The 22,896-nt window shown below is 46.7% G+C and overlaps 1 pseudogene; it reads right to left on the bottom strand.

Annotated features, from left to right (window-relative positions):
• Positions 1–10,864: 10,864 nt before the first annotated feature.
• On the bottom strand, positions 10,865–22,376 carry LOC147976863 (uncharacterized; annotated as a pseudogene).
• Positions 22,377–22,896: the final 520 nt, after the last annotated feature.

Genomic DNA, 22,896 nt, shown 5'->3' with positions numbered 1-22,896 from the left:
CATTGTTCTCGTGTGGCCGTCTAGAAATACATGAACAACAGATTTGTTTGCGTCGGCCCGCCTTTTCGAACACCGTTTCACTGATCCACTTGATGGGATTGTGCAAACATGAGTTTAGAACAACCCTATAAAATTTCATGGCGAACCAACATTGCGATCTCCAGCAATTTCCACGGAATTTTGGGAGGAGACGGCTAGCGGTTAAATCCAGCCCCCATTGGAAGATCCGACTGTTAAGATCATGCCAAATTGTCATGACTACAACCCTAAATATTTCACCTCAATCCGATGGTGCAAACTCTGGAAAACCTCCAAAAGATGCGTCAATTTGTGAATCTATTTTCCGCTTCAAAACGAATCGGAGATGAGTTCATATTTCTTCAAAAACAGACTATCAAACGACCTCTACTTGAGAATATTTTTTGTCAGGTATTGTGTTATGTTCTCAAACACATGCGTGCAAAACTTGAAGCCTTTTTCTGATTTGCTCTTCATCATCGCGCTGGTATGGCACCAGGCCGATATCGTTGCTCCGCGGATTCTGACATGCATGGGCCGACGTCTGCCAAGTTGACTCATCACCTCAGCAAGCCGACATGCGTGAGCATTGCCGCACTGTTGAATCATCGAATTCATGGCAACCATGCTACATCATCACCTGCTCGAGTCAACCTCCTCGCTCCTCCAAGCCAACTTGCTCCATCATGTCGGCTTACTCGAGGTTCTAGCGTCACTTTGCCAACCTACTTCGTCACATTGGCTGGCCCAGGGTTCCAGCATCACTTTGTCGACCTACTCCGTCACGTTGGCTGGCTTGGGTTCCAGCTTCACTTCGTCGACCTACTTCGTCGCGCCGGCTAGCCTGGGGTTCCAGTAGCACTTCGTCGACCTGCTCCGTCATGTCGGCTGGCAAGGGGTTCCAGCAGCACTTCGCTGACCTGCTCCGTCACGTCGGCTTACCTGGGGTTTGAGCGGTACTTCAGTGACCTGCTGTGTCACATCGACTGGCCCGGGGTTCCATCCCGGGGCTTCGCCTCGCAACACCGACTTGTTTAGTCACGTCAGCCCACCCATCAACCACGAGATCTGGCAGGTTGATCGATGTATCCCACATAATCGACCTAGGGGCTATTCACCCTCCCCGCTACTCGTCCTAGGCATATTCAAGGCCGGTGTCTTGCAAGTTGATCGACGGATCTCGTTGAACCAGCCTGGGGACTATTGCGCCCTCACGGTTGGTCGACATAATCATAGGCCCTGTTTGGATACTCTAACTCAGTTAGAAGTTAGAGTTAGATTCTAACCTTGAACTAACCCTGAACTAACTCTAACCAAAGAGCTGTTTGGATGGTAGGGTTAGATTGATAATAAATATTCTTTGTCAATCATTTGACCACTTTGGACCCTGTTTGGATGGGAGGGGTAACTTTTTTTACTACTTTTTCTAGTAAGCCCAGGAGAACTAACCCAAATAAGCTCCTCTAGTGTGCGCTAGTCTTTTGGGCGGGTTAGATCCAACTAACCTAAACTAACCCATCATGTTTGGATACTTTTGGGTTATTTGAACCCCAACTAACTAAAACTAACTCTAACTTAGGGATCCAAACAGGGCCATAGTTCCGACCGACATATGGCAAGTTGATCGACTGATCCCTCAAAACCTGCCTGGGGGCTATGGCTCCCATGCCGCTGGTTGACTAAATTATTTTCCAGGCCCCCATATGGCAGGTTGATCAATGGATCCTACAGAACCGGCTTGGGGGATATTTATGCCCAAACGATGCTGCTCGGTTGAGGCAGTTCCCTAGAAGATTTAATTCTTGCGTTGGCCATGTTGCCCAACCTAAGTCTCGGGGGCTACTGGATGCACCTAAGTCTCGGGGGCTACTGGATGCGTGTTTATTCAAAGACAGTAAGCCAATTCCCATGGATATTCGATCCTTTTAGGTCGGCCATGTTGCCCAGCCTAAATTTCGGGGGCTATTGCATCGACGTTTCTCATGAAATTTTTAAGTGCAATATGGGTTTCCGAGGAGGATTTCGATCCTCAGGTCGGCAACGTGCGTCCGACATGAGTCACGAGGGCTACGACACATACACATTTTTTCTAAGTGATTCCTCGAAGAAGGTTTAAATCCTCAGGCCGACTGCTTGTGCGTGACTTGAGTCTCGAGGGCAACTTCGCACTAACGTCTTTTCTACAAAGACAGCATTTCACCGACCCATAGCCCGACATCCTCCCTGCCGAGTTGCAGCTTGCTAATGATAGGACACAACATTGTTAAGTACTTTGGCTATCGGATTTTGGGCCAATATTCACCTTGAGGGTTACTAGCTTTAAATCTTGGTAGAGAATAATTTTTTTATTTTTGTGTTTTTGCGGGTGCGGTAGAGAATAAATTGCATCAATAAAAAAATTCACAAAAATTTGGCTTGCGGAAGCTGGCTTGGCGGGAAAATATTTTCCCATCGAAGCTGGCTATCTTCATAGACAAATCAAGATCAAGGTGGTTTGCATAAGTTTAGAGGAAGCCCAACATCTACAGCCAAATGCGTGAAAACAGTGATCGAGGACATTTGTATGAACCAGTTTCAAGCCCGGCGACCGAAGACGACGTGCAGCTCGGATGGCCCGAGGTGTAGCCAGACTAGAAGACCGGCGTAGGAGCTACTGACGGTTTTCTGACTAAGGGCCTCTGACCATGTCTACTCTCAACTTGGTGGGCCGGGCTAAGGACCCTTTGTCGGTTCCGTATTGGGCCACTTTGGGCCTCCCATAGCGAATAACAAGAAGACTCTAAAAGCCTTGACGTTCAAGAAAAGGACTCCAGTTCAAGAAAAGGACTCCATATCTGTGGAGGATTTGGCGCTGCAGGCGCCGGTTCCTACTGTTTTTGCTAACCGGCGCCTGCAGCAGCTACTCGCGGGCCGGCCCATCTCGCGCCCTGTTTTTCTGTTTTGTTCTTTTAAAAACAAAAACAAAGAAAAACTACCTACGCGCGTGAAGAGAATCGAACTCGGGACCTCATGGATAGAACTACGTGGCAAGAACCACCGCGACAACATGCCGATGTGATATCTTCTTCTTCCCACTTTTCTTATTTCTTCTTCTCTTTTTCATTTTTTCGTTTTTTTCCTGTTTCTGTTTTCCCCTTTTTTCTTATTTCCTGGTTTGATGGTTTCTTTCAAATTCATGAACTTTTATTAAAATGGATGAACTTTTTTTCTCAAAATTGTCTATTTTTTTATTCAAGTCAATGAACTTTTTTTTCAAATTCGATAAACTTTTTTTAATTTTTTTTAAATCCATGAACTATTTTCAGTTTCGATGAACTTTAAAAAAATGGATGAACTGTTTTTAAATTTGATGTACTTCTTTCCTAAATCGATGAACTTTTTTCACATTTGATGAACTTATTTTTTTTAAGTCAATGAACTTTTTGCAAAATCGATGAACTCTTTTTCGAATTTTGTGAATTTGTTTTCAAAATAGATGAACTTTTTAAAAAATTTGTGAACTTTTTCTCGAGATGATGAACTATTTTTCAAATTTGATGAACTTTTTTTAAAAGCGATGAACTATTTGGAATTTCTATGAACCTTGTTTTTCAAATACGTACATGTTTTCAGTATTTTTTATAGAATTTTGTTTCGAATTTATACTTTATTTTTAAAATAATTTACACTGGATATATATAATATGTGTTAACTAGATGAAGTGTCAAATAGAGGTTTTCCTTTTTGTGGTGACGGAATGATCATGGCCTGGTGGTGTTTTAATTGGGCCGCGGCCCAATCCTAGTCGCTATAGGTGCCACTTATCCAACGGACGCCTACAGCGCCGACTAGGAGCTCCCCACTTTTGTTATCCTAAGCCTCTGGTATCTTATATAAGCCGACGCAGGGCTAGTCGATATAGCACATCTCCCCATACAGTCTCTTGGTAGCTTACATGTAATCTATAAACATTCCAATGCAATAAAACACACGTAGGATGTAGGGTTTCATCTTTTCAGAACCTGGGTAAATCCTATGTCTTTGTTACCCTCGTCCCAAAGATGCCTAGCTTACGACCCCCTACGAGAAGATCTGTCAATTTGGTTATTTCCGGTACCCACAAAAACCGAGTTTGCAATGGCATGAGCTTCCTAGCAGTCTCGTGGGCATGGTAAACATGCACTACCCCATCTCCTTGATGAACGTCCCACCACCTCTTCTTGTTAGCAACAACACCCAGCGGCTTAGCCTCTGCCGCCAGCACGTCCCTCCCAGCAACACCACCATCTCCACTGCAGCAGTGGTGCAGTGGGTACACATCACCAGAGACTGAGTAGGATAAGGGAGGGGTGATAGGATGGCATATCAAAGGTGCGAAGGGATTAGCGTTGTTATTGGCACCAGATTTGCTGCAGGATGGTTGCTCTCAATAGGAATACTGTAGGGATCGTCTGCTGGTTGATTGGGCCACCTGGACCTTATTTTTGTGCCAAACATGCAGATTATTGTAGTAGGCTAGTCATAGGGCCAGGTTTTTTGACGGCTTAAAAAATAAGCTGGCTCCTTCCTAGCTTTTCCATAAGCCGCCTCCCTCATTCATCTGGACTTTGAACTAGTTATGCCATTACTAATCTAGAAGCCTTAACAAATTTTAGGAGTGTCTTATCTTTTAAGCTGGGGAGAGGTAGCTTATTTTTTAAGCCACGAAAAAGAACTGGCCCATAGTGGGGAATAAGTTACACAAGCGTCATGCATATGACACTAGTCTATGTTAATACCTTTAGAGCAACTTCAACGTAGTGACCCAAACGGACGCTGCTTTTGTGCGCTTTTTATCCGTTTGTATAGGCCGAGCGGACATCCGTGTCTGTTTTTTCATTTGGGTCAGCCGGTGTGCCCACCGCGGGCCTGACGCACTTTCAACATAAAGCCACGTTTTCCGCGACACCCGAGGCCTCGAGCATGGTCATGTCTAAAATGCCCTCCTAGAAGCCACGTTAATGTTGCACGCGCCGGTGAGGACAGGGGTGTTGTTGACCACGGGGGACAGGCGGCTCTCGGGCGATATCGAAGCTGGAGGGCACGATGAGGCCGCCCACGGCGAGCACACTGAGGTTGTACGGCTCCTTGGTGACAGCGCTGAGGACGGTGGCATTCGACCCAGGAGTTGGCAGCGCGGGGGGAGTAAATGACAACGGGGAAGCCTGTGGCCGCGGCCATGAGGTCGACGGCGCCAGGGTCGGAGGGCGCGCGGCCGGTGGTCTAGAAGACATGGTGACGGGCGAGGCCGGACGGGTAGAGGTACTTGAGGAGTACATGGTAGCGCAGCAGGCTAACGAGGTCGGCGCCAGCAGACGCGGCGAAGGCGGAGGGCGAGCGCGGCAGGTTGGCGTTGGGCACAGTCAGGCGTGGCAGGTTGGCGTTGGGCCGATGTCGGTGTCAAAACCGGCGGATCTCGGGTAGGGGGTCCCGAACTGTGCGTCTAAGGTTGATGGTAACAGGAGACATGGGACACAATGTTTACCCAGGTTCGGGCCCTCTTGATTGATATAGATGAATATGAGTGTTACAAGAGTTGATCTACCACGAGATCGTAATAGCTAAACCCTAGAAGTCTAGCCTGTATGACTAAGGTATTGAGTATATCCTGTTCGGACTACACCCTCCGGTTTATATAGACACCGGAGGGATCTAGGGTTACATAGAGTCGGTTACACAAGATGGAATCTTCGTAGTTGTTTGCCAAGCTTGCCTTCCACGCTAAGGAGAGTCCCATCCAGACACGGGTACATTCTTCGGTCTTCATATCTTCATAGCCCATCAGTCCGGCCCATAGATAACAGGCCGGACGCCCGAGGACCCCTTAGTCCAGGACTCCCTCAGTAGCCCCTGAACCTGGCTTCAATGACAAGGTATCCGGCGCGTAGTGCTGTCTTCGGCATTGCAAGGCGGGTTCCTCCTTCCGAACTCCCGAATAGTCTTCGGACGAAACAAACATGTCCGGATCTACAACACACAGTTGTAGAGGGTATAGCACTTTCATGAATCCGATCTGCTGACAATCTTTAATAATCTGACGCCACGCCCTCCCAGCCTTTATTTCGAACCGTTTCCTATCCCGCCATTCCACGTTTTGGGGGCGTGGTTTTTACTGGCACGTCTTGTCGAAGCAGGGATCGTGCCCCCTTATTGCGGGATTTTCATCAATACGGGCGTGGGTAACCCAACCATCCTGCGGGAAATATTCCTTAGGAATAGGATGGTTCTTAGGCTTTAGGAGGAGGTGTTCCATACCGGAGGCTTTTATAAAGGAACCAAGGGCCGTCTTTTTTACGCCAAACTTCTCTTCAGCCTTCCCAACCCCGAGTTCCAACACCCAAGGTTCGACTCCATTGCTTTCAGCCTTCCCATCATGTCCGGATCCAGCTCCCAAGGCCGATGGGTGGCTTCCTCCATTACAGAGGAGGATATTGTAAAGCTTCGGGCAGCCAGATATCTGACTGCAGAGATCCACCACTGGCTTCCTGCTCAAGGAAAAGTTATTCTGACCCCCAGATCCGGCGCTTCACCCCTTCGTCCGGGGGCTAATGTTTTATTACGGACTGGATTTTCATGACCTTGCCCCGGACTCGATTCTCCATGTCTCAGCGTTTATCATTACATGCGAGGCCTTCCTTCGAATCCCCCCACACTTCGGCTTATGGCTCAAGACCTTTAGTGTGAAACCAAAGATAGCCGACGAGGAACAGGTGGAGTGCGACGGTGCTACAATCAGCCAACACGCCCACACTCCTTGGCCAAAAGGTTCCTTTGCCGAGACTTCCAATTACTAGCAGCGGGAGTGGTTTTACATTACAGGGCCCCGCAGTACTAAGTGGGTTGCTGCACCCACTTTCCGTCCTAGCCCACCATCACAGCTTGCATCATGGGTCAACAAGGGGCTGGACTGGGGACCGGTTGATGAAGTGCGGACTTTACAAAGCCGTATCCAAACCCTCCTCGAGAGAGATATCGATCTCGTTAGTGTGATTCAAGTGATGTTAGACCGCCGAACCCTGCCCTGCCAGCGCAGGCCTCGCCGCATGTGGGATTTTAATCCAGAAGGATCACAGACCATCCAACACTTCTTCGGTGCCACACATGAAGGGATGTGGAGGTTATTTTTTGGGAAGCGAAAACATTGGCCAGATACCGCTGAGGACGCTGGCCTCAACTGTAATCGTACGGATACCCCGGTAAGCACTTGGCTCTCGAATACTTTGCGGTCATGCATCCAGTAATATGACACTGAGCAGGCTATCTTTTTTCAGGGCTGGATAAAGAAGGCGGAACTTATTATATGTTCGGCCCCTCTGCCCAAGGGTCGAGCGAATCCTGTCCTAACCAGGATGCTGGACCCAGCACCATACCGGATGCGGGAGAAGGAGGATGAGGCGGAGGACAAGGGGACCAAGGACGGCCTCTATTCCCAAGGGACCTCAGACTTTATGTCTGGTGGAATAAAAATCCCCTCATCCGAAGACAAAAGTAAAGGGGGCCACTATCTCTTTCCCTCCCAAGAAGAAGAGGGCCGCCTCCAAAGATTGGGAGAAGCAAGCTCCTAAGCGAGGCAAGATGCCTATGGGGGGCGGCCCGGGCCAGGAGGACGTCGAAGCGCAATCTCATGACGAGGACGAGCCTCCGGCCCAATCGTAAGTGAACAAGGCTGTTCTAAACATATCCCGTTCTTTTCATATGATGCCTGAAATATACATTTTTTGCAGCCCAACGCGCAGTCCCCTTCGACAATCCTCCTCCTCGGGGGACCTTCTCCCGGAGATGATGGAGAGCGAGACTCCCCCACCGGCCTCTCCGTCCAATAGGGCAGACGATCTTGAGGTGTCGTCGTGGAGGGTCTCCCCCGACCAACAAGTGGTGCAAGGGATGACAAAGATGCTATACGAAGGTGATACTTCGGCGGCCCAGGGTCCGAGGAACAACAATGAAGACCCTGAACAGTCTGGAATGCAGCCGGATACAAATAAACGGATCCCTTCAAAGGGTGGCCGTACTCCTGCGGTTGCCTCCGGAGACCCAGAGGCGCCAGATATCTTGACGAACATGCTGCGGCAGGCGTCTGTTTCAGAGGGACATCGTACCTTGATGGGTACGGTGATTGAAAAGGTCCTATCCGCAAAGAGCGGATTGAATGAGGCCTTTGCGAGCCTGGTGAGAGACTTCGAGGTTTGTAATGTAACACGTGCAATTGTGTTTTATTCAGAAAAAACAACCATGTATGGACAGTAGCCCCTGAGACTCCGGTTGGCTTCCCATGGGAGACGAATGGAGGATCAAGAAGAAATTTGGAGGACTAAACTGATTAAATTTGAACACAGGCTGCTTCCCCCTGGCTACTTCCCGGACTGCGGACATTGCCGAACTGCAACGGAAGCTTGATGTGGCCGGGGATGACATTACGTTGATCAATATGCGTCTTGACGAGTCGCAAGGTATGTATTCCAAGCAGTCTTTGTACATACATTTTTGTGATATAAGCATGACGCTGAAAGCTGTACCTGGCTACAGATGGTGCTGCTGTCGTTGAAATTCTTCAGGCTGATCTAGCCTGAGCCAAGGATCCGACTCGGTCTAGTAATACGGCTGCCGAGAAGGCATCGGCTGAGTAAGAAGCCAAACGGGCTGCTCGACGTCAAGACGAGGAGAAGATATCCATGATGGCGCTTGAGCTAAAAAGTGCTGCCTGCCGCTGTGAGCTCCTTGAGAAGGAGAAAGAAGCCAAAATCACTGAAATTGAAAAGGCTTTACGAGAAGCAAGAGAAGCGCGGTCTGAATCCAGAGCGGCCCGTGAGGAGATCCGGCAAGCTGGGGAGATTGCGGCTGGTAAGCCATTTTTGCTATAGGCAAAGTTCGGTGATCCGAACTATGCTCAGCTAAACCAATTGTGGAGTTCTACGGACGAGTTTTTAGAATTGCCGGAGAGTTCTTCGATGCAGCACAGTATTATCAGGCGCGAGAGGGGTACGCAACGGAGACTTGGAGTGGCCGTCAAGAAACAATGGAGGAAGGCACGAGGCAGGGGGCGCGCCTACCCCCCTGGGCGCGCCCATCACCCTCGTGGGCCCTCCGTTGCTCCACCGACGTACTTCTTCCTCCTATATATATCCACGTACCCCCAAAACTTCTAGGAGCACCACAAAAACCTAATTCCACTGCCGCAACCTTCTGTACTCGAGAGATCCCATCTCGAGGCCTTTTCCGGAGCTCCATCGGAGGGGGCATTGATCACAGAGGGCCTCTACATCAACTCCATGGCCTCTCCGGTGATGTGTGAGTAGTTTAATTCAGACCTACGGGTCCATAGTTATTAGCTAGATGGCTTCTTCTCTCTCTTTGGATCTCAATACAAAGTTCTCCTCGATTTTCTTGGAGATCTATTCGATGTAATCTTGTTTTGCGGTGTGTTTGTCGAGATCCGATGAATTGTGGGTTTATGATGAAGATTATCTATGAACAATATTTGATTCTCCTCTGAATTCTTTTATGTATGATTGGTTTATCTTTGCAAGTCTCCTGAAACTATCAGTTTGGTTTGGCCTACAAGAGTGATCTTTCTTGCAATGGGAGAAGTGCTTAGCTTTGGGTTCAATCTTGCGGTGCTCGATCCCAGTGACAGAAAGGGAACCGACGCGTATTGTATTGTTGCCATCGAGGATAAAAATATGGGGTTTATATCATATTGCATGAGTTTATCCCTCTACATCATGGCATCTTCCTTAAAGCATTACTCTGTTCTTATGAACTTAATACTCTAGATGCATGTTGGATAGTGGTCGATGTGTGGAGTAATAGTAGTAGATGTAGAATCATTTCGGTCTACTTGTCTCGGACGTGATGCCTATATACATGATCATACCTAGATATTCTCATAACTATGCTCAATTCTATAAATTGCTCGACAGTAATTCGTTTACCCACTGTAATACTTATGCTCTTGAGAGAAGCCACTAGTGAAACCTATGGCCCCCGGGTCTATCTTTCATCATATTAATCTTCCAATACTTAGTTATTTCCTTTGCCATTTATTTTACTTTGCATCATTATCATAAAAATACCAAAAATATTATGTTATCATATCTATCAGATCTCAGTCTCGTAAGTGACCGTGAAGGGCTTGACAACCCCTTTATCGCATTGGTTGCGAGGTTCTTCTTTGTTTGTGTAGGTGCGTGGGACATGAGCGTGATCTCTTACTAGATTGATACCTTGGTTCTCAAAAAGTGAGGGAAATACTTACGCTACTTTGTTGCATCACCCTTTCCTCTTCAAGGGAAAAACAACGCAGTACTCAAGAGGTAGCAGGCCAAACTCGCGACGCCGAAGTACGCTGTAAAAGTTGTTCGGACTTTGTTGGCAACTCATTTGTTCCCGTACCGAGCCCCTAGCAAGTTAAGCCAGGGTATGTTTGTAAAACAACCATGGGAGGCGTATTTATTTGCAGAAAGACGTGGGTAATTAATTCGGATAGTGTGAACTGGGACCACCTTTAAAATTCCATAAAAGGCCAATCATTTTTTCCCATAAAGGTTTGTGAGTTCTTCTGCCAGGTCTACCCTGGGCCATATGTTAGCACCTGCAGCTAAATTTGGTTTAGATTTCTCCAGTTCCCTCACCACATTAATGAAGGAAAATTAATTATCAGAAATTTCAACACCACACATAGTTAAAACACAATGGAACAAAAAATACAGTACAGTTTCTATATTGATTGGTAACTTAGCTCCAAAACTGGAGCACGCTATGCTGAGCTAACTAGATAAAGTCGATCGAGCCAAGCTTCGTAATACCAAGCTTCTCTTGAGCCACGCAATTACATCAACGACTTGAGCGATCGGGCTTTAACAGGCTTCCTCCACCTCGTCTTGAACGGGCTCTTCATCGTGATAATGTTGCGCAGTTGTTTGCCATTGCAACCAAGTGTGTCGTTGTTGCTGCTCTCCTCATCGCAGCTGACAATGTTGGAATTGCTCCCATTGAGCCTAGGCTTCTCGACCTGTGTTGATGTCGGTAGAGCCTGATGGTCAGTTACATTAGCCTGGCTTGCACTAAAATCAAATTGTGTTTGGGTGCATGCCTCATCTTTCTGTTGTTCAATGGGTAGTGGAGGTTATTCCAGCACACTATTGCCACCGCTTGATCTGCGATGCCTCTTGGAGCTGCGTGAGGGGCCAAACCCGTCGTAGTAGTAGAACGCCTCACCCATGTCAACGATGGGCCTCTTCTTTTGTGGCTTTTTGTCATCCCTCTTCTTGCATGTCCTCACTCCCTTCTTCACTTTGACCCCCTTATTCGTCTTTGACTTGCTCTCATTCTCCTTCCCCTCCATCGCTTTCACAGCCATGTTGATGTCCCCACCGACCATATCTATAGTCGTCTTCTCCTTGATGGAGCCAATGGGCATGCTGATCCTGGATGGGAAGAGCCAACTAGCTCGTCGGATAGTTCTGAAGTAAGTCTTCTTGAAGCGTTCGTCCACCTGAATGAGATGGTAATTTGGAAAATACTTCTCAACGGATAAAAAGAGCTAGCACTAGTAGTATAATGAACTGAAATGGGGTATAGTCAAGTACTCCGTGTGTTCAGAAATACTTGTTGGTGAAATGGATACAAATGAATATATCTAGAACTAAAATACGTCTAGATACATCCATTTCTCCGATAAGTATTTTCGGACGGAGGGAGTACTATCGTATGTAGAAAGGAACCCAATAGCCCGCAAACATTCGCTGGGAGGATGACAATTTCTTACGGAACATGTGACAACTTATGGGAAGAAGGGAAAAAATGCGGCAAAAAGGCAGGATTTGCCATCTCCCACCACGTAAACTTGCCACACAAAAATGTTCGCTTGTCACCCCCTTCCCAGCTGACATTCGCCAGATAACATATCCCATGTAGGATTGTAGATTATTTTGGTTAAATTCATGTTCAATATGTACCTATATCTAGGTAAAAAAATTGAACTCAATTTGATTTTAAATTGCATCTGAAATTTTCCTGGTAATACTAGTAACCGCGGTAACCAAGCATATCTCGCCGCCCCACAAGAAAAAAATCTCCATTCCTAATCTAAAACCTTGGGCAAGATCCATGGCCGACCTTGCTGCCAGTGCCACGCCAGCGCGGCCACCTACCAGCCACATATTACAGCGAGATTGCGCGTGGTAACTACAGGACCTTGACACAACACCATTTACTTGGTAACGCACCCGGCAGAGGAAAGCTAGGGGAAACACGCTGGGTGCTGCACAGAAACAAGCGGCGGCGCGCAAATCTTCGACACACACATACATACAGCAAGCACCAAGCAAGTAGGGGGAAGGCAGGAAAGTGAGATGGAGCGAGTGGGGCGAAATTACCTCGGGATCCGAGAGGTCGATCTCAGCCATGAGTTCCCATGGCGACTTGCTGAGCTCGCAGCAAGGCTGCCCGCAGGAGGAGGCCTCGGCACTAGTAGAAAAGGGGGCTTTGGTCCAGGCCGGGTAACCCCATTAGTCCCGGTTCAGTCCTGAACCGGGACCAATGGGTGCATTTATCCCGGTTCGTGCGGCTAAGGCATTAGTCCCGGTTCACTTGGGCCCTTTAGTCCCGGTTCGTGCCACGAACCGGGACTAAAGGGTGCGAAGCCCATTAGTCCCGGTTGGTGGCATCAACCGGGACTAAAGGTCTAACCTTTAGTACCGGTTGGTGCCACCAACCGGGACTAATGGCCTTTGAGGCATTAGTACCGGTTCATGGCACGAACCGGTACTAAAGGTCCCATTTTCAAACTCTCTCCCCCCCATGGACCACCTTTTCAGTTTTAGAAAAAACAAAAGAAAATGATGGAAATGTCAATAAAATAAAATAAAATAAGTTTCCCATGTGATATGTGGTCTAGTTGTTGGGAAAATTTACAAATATGAATTTCGACTTTATTTGTAATAACTTTTTCATACGAACTCGGATTAAAAAGTTTTTATATGAAAAATCATCTACTCGAAAAGTTAAATTCTCATTAAATTCTCATTAAATCATCTACGGCCTGTTTGCAAATTTGTAGAATCCTCAAATTCCAAAAGGAAAAAAAGTTATGCTCAAATTTCAGTTTTTTTAATTTTCATTAAATCTGGTCAAACTATGGTCAAACTACTTATTCAAGAAGTATTAGTGTTACTAAATAATTATTCTAGAATATTAGTGTTATTAAATAATTATTTCAGTTTTTTTGAATTTTGGTCAAATCTGGTCGAACTATGGTCAAACTGTGGTCAAACTACTTATTCAAGAAATATTAGTGTTACTAAATAATTATTATTTTTTAGAACAATAGTGTCAAATTCAAACAGTGAAATGTGTGACTTCATGCTCAAGCTAAACTCCTGAGGGTTAATAGGATTAACATCTTACTATTATCAGTAAAACAACGAGGGCAGACTTGGAAACGAGGGAGAATAGAACCTAGAAGTTAAGCGTGCTCAGGCTGGGGGAGTGGGAGGATGGGTGACCGTTCGGGAAGTTAGATGATTTGGAATGATGAGGGGTGATTAGAGATTAAATTGAGCAGTAATGAGAGGGGTGATTAGAGATTAGAGGCTAAAATAATTCAGAAATTTGAAAATAAAAAAAATTCAGAAAAAATTTCAAAATGGATATATATCTTCTGTTGTCAAGTCTCAACTTTATCTGGTCTATGAAATGGATATAAATATATTATATATCTTAGTTCACTTCAAAATTATATTTTTGTGTGACTATTATGTTTATGTTTTTACTTGATTATTAATGTGAATTTCCGCTACAAAGGTTTGGTGCTATATTATGTGTTGTGTACACGAATACGCGAATTTTGTTTGTAGATTATACACTTAGGCTTAATTTGCCGAGGCTCAAAAAAAATCAAAAAATTTCCTTTAGTACCGGTTGGTGTTACCAACCGGGACTAAAGGTGGACCTCCAGGCAGCGGCCACGTGGAGGGCCTTTAGTCCCAGTTCTGGTTTGAACCGAGACTAAAGGGTCAGGGCATTAGTAACGACCCTTTAGTCCCGGTTCAAGAACCGGGACTAAAGGCCCTTATGAACCGGGACTAAAGGCCCTTTTTCTACGAGTGCGGGCGCCACCAGCCCGGCGCTGGATTCGTGGGCTTGGTCCGTCGCCGGCGGCGGTGGGGACAGCTCAAATCGAGTTGGGTCAAAGGGGGCCGGGGCGGGGGCGAAGGTAGCGCGTGGCTGCGCCGCCCAGCAAGCGGGAGGCGGACCTGCGGATCCGCATGGTAGCCGGGGCGGGGGTTGGGATATGCGGAGGTAACTAGCAACTGGAGGTAGGGTTTGAGATTTGTCAAAACGCGATTAATGGCGTAGCCACCGCCCAGCCACCCTGGGCACTTGCCCGGGCTCGTTGGCTCGTAACAGCAACGATCGACAGATTATACAGAAGGCTTAAATTGATCGATAACTTGCTTTACCTGGGCAAAAACCATTGGGCCTTCTTTTCTCACCGGTTCACAGCCCAACAAACGAGCAGTACTGCAGTCTGCAGTCCAGGCAGAAAAAAAAGAAACAACGCCGGGAATACCTATGATGGACGGTTCGATCGCTCCAACTCTCCTGTCAGGCCGTCCCTTCGTTTCTCACACGCGAGCGCAGGGACTGGGCGACAGAGGGGCCCTGGCGGCTGGCCCTGAGGCTGATCCCTAGACGGCAAGACGCAGGGCCGGCGGTGAGCGATGCTAGGCTCCCAAGCAGTCTTCTCGTCCGGCTCTCCTTCCTCTCATCCGGCTTCGGCTTCTGTCGGTAAGAAATCACTATCGAAATTAGGGCTAGGGATCCCTCATCTCTGAAGTTTGAATAATTAGTATGGGTTAGGGAAGTAGGGATTGATGCGAGGTATGGATCGAAATACATACACACCCGTCTAATATACATATGCAGGCTATGGTGTGTAATAAGCAACTAATGGTGTGAGAGTTCAAGGTCGGGCTTAGGGGTTAGGGCTTAAATTTAGGAAAAAAATTATTGGGGATGATCATGAATTCATGACTAGAGAATTTATTTATTTTTGGCTGCTGAAACTACAAAATCTAGGTATATAAGAAGAGGGCAGCTTGCAGACCGTGGAATTCATGCAGTATTTCTTACCTTCAAACTGAATAAACTGCGTAGCGAGAGAATGATTCAAATGTTACACCGAGCGGGAGTTATTCAAGTTAGTTGATGATAAAGATAATTAATATTCGAACATTTACTGCAATGAAGTCTCAGAAAGGGCATTTGCATCGTGATTTTCTTTAGCACATTGTCAGTATATTCCATCTGACCATCACTATTATCGCAAGCATTCCATTGTAATATATTCACATCTCACAACCAAATTTCTTTTAGTAATCATTCTTTATCTTGTGGTGCCTTCTATGAATTTGGCCATGGCGATTTTGCCTCTAAGCAAGGCAGGTTATGTATCTTTCTTTTCGCAAAAATAAACAAGTGAAAGATGCTTTTGAATGTGGTGGAAGAAAACTGCACAATGACATGCGGCGACATCTGGTATGGATAGCTTTACTTTTGCTGGCAATATGGCCAGTTTGCCTCTATGCAAAGTTGGTTATATATCTTTTGTTGTCAAGTCTCAACTTTATCTGGTCTATGAAATGGATATAAATATATTATATATATTAGTTACTTCAAAATTACATTTTTGTGTGACTATTATGTTTATGTTTTTACTTGATTATTAATGTGAATTTCCGCTACAAAAGTTTGGTGCTATATTATGTGTTGTGTACACGAATACCCGAATTTTGTTTGTAGATTATACACTTAGGCTTAATTTGCCCAGGCTCAAGAAAAGTTCTGGCTCCGCGACTGAATGCGATGATGAAAATATACTAACTTGCAAGGTACTTAGTGCACCATTTGGGCATTCGGTGGTGAGACCAGAAGACCCTTGCTGCCCCCGGGGTCGCTCTCGCTCACTCGCACAGCGGCGGCGCTGCCAGTCGGCCACCCAAAAGCCTCTGGTTCGCCATTCAAAGCCCTCACATCGTCGCTGAAGAAGGCCGATCCGCGATAGACTACGACGATAGGGCGTCTCTGCCAGTACCCTCCCTTCACACGCTTCTCCACTAGGCACTCACAATCCCCTCCTTTGCCACTTAGACCCCCTACCATTCTCGCCCATTACAGACTCGTCCCAGATTTGGTCCTCTCTTTGCCGGCTCGATGGTCATCCTGAACAACGGACGGCCCCTACAAGATGTTATGTCTGGTAGCTGTCCGTGGTCCGCCCCCTGGTTCCTTCCAATGTTGATGACCCCCGTCCATATGTGGTTGTGTGGTTGCCTAGGGTGCGCCGTGTGTTTTCTGTCCGCCCCTTTCTGGCACTGAGGTCCCCTGGGTTGATACATCGTATGGCATTTAGGCATCTAACTGGTGTGTCATTATGGCCAACCGCATACTAGTCGGTACTGCAACTGGTGTGTGGATGTGGTGACCATCCAACGATGCTCACCCCTCCTCTGTTGCTGAAGGACCCTCTAGGTATCGGGCGGTTAGTGCAACAACTCATGGTGCAAACTTTCTAGTTGGTTTTGTGGGTGTATGCTCTGGGAGAAATCCCTGCTCTCGTTTCGTGCGTGAGCTAGCCTTGATGGCGATATTCGTGTCATGCATGAACCTCCCTAGAGACATGGTCTTTGAGTTCAGACGTGTGCTCTTATCTGTTGGTAAGTTTCAAAAAGTATGCATTGATGGCGCTAGGCCTACGGTATCTTATACAAGCTGAAGCAGGGCCACTCTATAGAACGCATCTTGTTATATAATCTCGTAATAGTTTACCTTTACTATGTACACAATCCCAACACAATAAAACACAAGCATGATGTAGGATTTTATCTTCTCGGAGAGCCTGAACCTGGATAAACATGTGTCCCTGTTACCATCGTCCCAAAGCGCTTATCTTAGGATTCCCTACCAGGAGATTTGCCGGATTTAGCCCTGACAGTGATGGCCTATATAGATCCTACTAGGTGGACATCACGGCTCGATGGGAGTTCAGATCGGCTCTGGCACGCTCTACGTGCTGGAGCAAATCTTCACCTATGGCGATGGCACTTTCGTCACCGACTCGACTGGCCACATCGGTCAAGGCAAGAACTATGTCCCTGCTTGGATCATCAAACATTTGACGAGCGTCTTCATCAACATCAATTTAATCTCAACGGGGATCATGAAAAATTTCTTCCATCTAGCTCGGGAGCTCAACATCAACATTGTTCTCGTGTGGCCGTCTAGAAATACATGAACAACAGATTTGTTTGCGTCGGCCCGCCTTTTCGAACACCGTTTCACTGATCCACTTGATGGGATTGTGCAAACATGAGTATAAAACAACCCTATAAAATTTCATGGCGAACCAACATTGCGATCTCCAGCAATTTTCCACAGAATTTTGGGAGGAGACGGCTAGCGGTTAAATCCAGCCCCCATTGGAAGATCCGACTGTTAAGATCATGCCAAATTGTCATGACTACAACCCTAAATATTTCACCTCAATCCGATGGTGCAAACTCTGGAAAACCTCCAAAATATGCGTCAATTTGTGAATCTATTTTCCGCTTCAAAACGAATCAGAGATGAGTTCATATTTCTTCAAAAACAGACTATCAAACGACCTCTACTTGAGAAGATTTTTTGTCAGGTATTGTGTTATGTTCTCAAACACATGCGTGCAAAATTTGAAGCCTTTTTCTGATTTGCTCTTCATCATCGCGCTGGTATGGCACTAGGCCGATCTCATCTGCCAAGTTGACTCATCACCTCAGCAAGACGACATGCGTTAGCATCGCCGCACTGTTGAATCATCGAATTCATGGCAACCATGCTACATCATCACCTGGTCGAGTCAACCTCCTCGAAACTTGCTCCATCATGTCGGCTTACTCGAGGTTCTAGCATCACTTTGCCAACCTACTTCGTCACATTGGCTGGCCCAGGGTTCCAGCATCACTTTGTCGACCTACTCCGTCACGTTGGCTGGCTTGGGTTCCAGCTTCACTTCGTCGACCTACTTCGTCGCGCCGGCTAGCCTGGGGTTCCAGTAGCACTTCGTCGACCTGCTCCGTCATGTTGGCTGGCAAGGGGTTCCAGCAGCACTTCACTGACCTGCTCCGTCACGTCGGCTTACTTGGGGTTTGAGCGGTACTTCAGTGACCTGCTTTGTCACATCGACTGGCCCGGGGTTCCATCCTGGGGCTTCGCCTCGCAACACCGACTTGTTTAGTCACGTCAGCCCACCACATCAACCACGATATCTGGCAGGTTGATCGATGTATCCCACATAATCGACCTAGGGGCTATTCACCCTCCCCGCTACTCGTCCTAGGCATATTCAAGGCTGGTGTCTTGCAAGTTGATCGACGGATCCCGTTGAACCAGCCTGTGGACTATTGCGCCCTCACGGCTGGTCGACATAATCATAGGCCCTGTTTGGATACTCTAACTCAGTTAGAAGTTAGAGTTAGATTCTAACCTTGAACTAACCCTGAACTAACTCTAACCAAAGAGTTGTTTGGATGGTTGGGTTAGATTGATAATAAATATTCTTTCTCAATCATTTGACCACTTTGGACCCTATTTGGATGGGAGGGGTAACTTTTTTTACTATTTTTTCTAGTAAGCCCAGGAGAACTAACCCAAATAAGCTCCTGTAGTGTGGGCTAGTCTTTTGGGTGGGTTAGATCCAACTAACCCAAACTAACCCATCATGTTTGGATACTTTTGGGTTATTTGAACCCCAACTAACTAAAACTAACTCTAACTTAGGGATCCAAACAGGGCCATAGTTCCGACCGACATATGGCAAGTTGATCGACTGATCCCTCAAAACCTGCCTGGGGGCTATGGCTCCCATGCCGCTGGTTGACTAAATTATTTTCCAGGCCCCCATATGGCAGGTTGATCAATGGATCCTGCAGAACCGGCTTGGGGGATATTTATGCCCAAACGATGCTGCTCGGTTGAGGCAGTTTCCTAGAAGATTTAATTCTTGCGTTGGCCATGTTGCCCAACCTAAGTCTCGGGGGCTACTGGATGCGTGATTATTCAAAGACAGTAAGCCAATTCCCAAGGATATTCGATCCTTTTAGGTCGGCCATGTTGCCCAGCCTAAATTTCGGGGGCTATTGCATCGACGTTTCTCATGAAATTTTTAAGTGCAATATGGGTTTCCGAGGAGGATTTCGATCCTCAGGTCGGCAACGTGCGTCCGACATGAGTCACGAGGGCTACGACACATACACATTTTTTCTAAGTGATTCCTCGAAGAAGGTTTAAATCCTCAGGCCGACTGCTTGTGCGTGACTTGAGTCTCGAGGGCAACTTCGCACTAACGTTTTTTCTACAAAGACAGCATTTCACCGACCCATAGCCCGACATCCTCCCTGCCGAGTTGCAGCTTGCTAACGATAGGACACAACATTGTTAAGTACTTTGGCTATCGGATTTTGGGCCAATATTCACCTTGAGGGTTACTAGCTTTAAATCTTGGTAGAGAATAATTTTTTCATTTTTGTGTTTTTGCGGGTGCGGTAGAGAATAAATTGCATTAATAAAAAAATTCACAAAAATGTGGCTTGCGGAAGCCGGCTTGGCGGGAAAGTATTTTCCCATCGAAGCTGGCTATCTTCATAGACAAATCAAGATCAAGGTGGTTTGCATAAGTTTAGAGGAAGCCCAACATCTACAGCCAAATGCGTGAAAACAGTGATCGAAGACATTTGTATGAACCAGTTTCAAGCCCGACGACCGAAGACGACGTGCAGCTCGGATGGCCCGAGGTGTAGCCACACTAGAAGACCGGTGTAGGAGCTACTGACGGTTTTCTGACTAAGGGCCTCTCACCATGTCTACTCTCAGCTTGGTGGGCCGGGCTAAGGACCCTTTGTCGGTTCCGTATTGGGCCACTTTGGGCCTCCCATAGCGAATAACAAGAAGACTCTGAAAGCCTTGACGTTCAAGAAAAGGACTCTGTGGAGGATTTGGCGCTGCAGGCGCCGGTTCCTACTGTTTTTGCTAACCGGCGCCTGCAGCAGCTACTCGCGGGCCGGCCCATCTCGCGCCCTGTTTTTCTATTTTGTTCTTTTAGAAACAAAAACAAAGAAAAACTACTACGCGCGTGAAGAGAATCGAACTCGGGACATCATGGATAGAACTACGTGGCAAGAACCACCACGACAACATGCCGATGTGATATCTTCTTCTTCCCACTTTTCTTATTTCTTCTTCTCTTTTTCATTTTTTCGTTTTTTTCCTATTTCTGTTTTCCCCTTTTTTCTTCTTTCCTTGTTTGATGGTTTCTTTCAAATTCGTGAATTTTTATTAAAATGGATGAACTTTTTTTCTCAAAATTGTCTATTTTTTATTCAAGTCAATGAACTTTTTTTTCAAATTTGATAAACTTTTTTTAATATTTTTTAAAATCCATGAACTATTTTCAGTTTCGATGAACTTTTAAAAAAATGGATGAACTGTTTTTAAATTTGATGTACTTCTTTCCTAAATCGATGAACTTTTTTCACATTTGATGAACTTGTTTTTTTAAGTCAATGAACTTTTTGCAAAATCGATGAACTCTTTTTCGAATTTTGTGAATTTGTTTTCAAAATAGATGAACTTTTTAAAAAATCTGTGAACTTTTTCTCGAGATGATGAACTATTTTTCAAATTTGATGAACTTTTTTTAAAAGCAATGAACTATTTTGAATTTCTGTGAACCTTGTTTTTCAAATACGTACATGTTTTCAGTATTTTTTATAGAATTCTGTTTTGAATTTATACTTTCTTTTTAAAATAATTTACACTGGATATATATAATATGTGTTATCTAGATGAAGTGTCAAATAGAGGTTTTCCTTTTTGTGGTGACGGAATGATCATGGCCTGGTGGTGTTTTAATTGGGACGCGGCCCACTCCTGGTCGCTGTAGGCGCCACTTATCCAACGGGCGCCTACAGCGCCGACTAGGAGCTCCCCACTTTTGTTATCCTAAGCCTCAGGTATCTTATATAAGCCGACGCAGGGCTAGTCGATATAGCACATCTCCTCATACAATCTCTTGGTAGCTTACTTGTAATCTATAAACATTCCAACGCAATAAAACACACGTAGGATGTAGGGTTTTATCTTTTCAGAACCTGGGTAAATCCTATGTTTTTGTTACCCTCGTCCCAAAGACGCCTAGCTTACGACCCCCTACGAGAAGATCTGTCAATTTGGTTATTTCCGGTACCCACAAAAACCGAGTTTGCAATGGCATGAGCTTCCTAGCAGTCTCGTGGGCATGGTAAACATGCACTACTCCATCTCCTTGATGAACGTCCCACCACCTCTTCTTGTTAGCAACAACACCCACCAGCTTAGCCTCTGCCGCCAGCACGTCCCTCCCAGCAACACCACCATCTCCACTACAACAGTGGTCCAGTGGGTACACATCACCAGAGACTGAGTAGGATAAGGGAAGGGTGATAGGATGGCATAGCAACGGTGCGAAGGGATTAGCGTTGTTATTGGCACCAGATTTGCGTCAGGTTGGTTGCTCTGAATAGGAATACTGTAGGGAGCGTCTGCTGGTTGATTGGGCCACTTGGACCTTATTTTTGTGCCAAACCTGCAGATTGTTGTAGTAGGCTAGTCATAGGGCAAGCTTTTTTGACGGCTTAAAAAATAAGCTGGCTCCTTCCTAGCTTTTCCATAAGCCGCCTCCCTCATTCATCTGGACTTTGAACTAGTTATGCCATTACTAATCTAGAAGCCTTAACAAATTTTTGGAGCGGCTTATTTTTTAAGCTGGGGAGAGGTAGCTTATTTTTTAAGCCGTGAAAAAGAACTGGCCCATAGTGGGGAATAAGTTACACAAGCGTCATGCATAGGACACTAGTCTATGTTAATACCTTTAGAGGAACCTCAACGTAGTGACCCAAACGGACGCTGCTTTTGTCCGCTTTTTATCCGTTTGGATAGGCCGAGCGGACATCCATGTCTGTTTTTTCATTTGGGTCAGCCGGTGTGCCCACCGCGGGACTGACGCACTTTCAACATAAAGCCACATTTTCCGCGACACCCGAGGCCTCGAGCATGGTCATGTCCAAACTTCCCTCCTAGAAGCCACGTTGATGTCGCACGCGCCGGTGAGGACAGGGGTGTTGTTGACCACGGGGGACGGGCGGCTCTCGGGCGATATCGAAGCTGGAGGGCATGATGAGGCCGCCCACGGCGAGCACACTAAGGTTGTACGGCTCCTTGGTGATAGCGCTGAGGACGGTGGCATTCGACCCAGGAATCGGCAGCATGGGGGGAGCGAACGACAACGGGGAAGCCTGTGGCCGCGGCCATGAGGTCAACGGCGCCAAGGTCGGAGGGCGCGCGGCCCGTGGTCTGGAAGACATGGTGACGGGCGAGGCCGGATGGGTAGAGGTACTCGAGGAGTACATGGTAGCGCAGCAGGCTAACGAGGTCGGCGCCTGCAGATGCGGCGAAGGCGGAGGGCGAGCGCGGCAGGTTGGCGTTGGGCACAGTCAGGCGTGGCAGGTTGGCGTTGGGCCGCTGTCGGTGTCAAAACCAGTGGATCTCGGGTAGGGGGTCCCGAACTGTGCGTCTAAGGTTGATGGTAACAGGAGACATGGGACACAATGTTTACCCAGGTTCGGGCCCTCTTGATTGATATAGATGAATATGAGTGTTACAAGAGTTGATCTACCACGAGATCGTAATAGCTAAACCCTAGAAGTCTAGCCTGTATGACTAAGGTATTGAGTATATCCTGTTCGGACTACACCCTCCGGTTTATATAGACAACGGAGGGATCTAGGG

Source organism: Triticum urartu, chromosome 4A, assembly GCF_056163025.1.
Source record: "Triticum urartu cultivar PI428250 chromosome 4A, HENAU_Tu73, whole genome shotgun sequence".
NCBI classification, from domain to species: Eukaryota; Viridiplantae; Streptophyta; class Magnoliopsida; order Poales; family Poaceae; genus Triticum; species Triticum urartu.
The sequence above is the reverse complement of the archived record's forward strand: the minus strand, read 5'-3'. Positions and strand labels throughout refer to the sequence as shown.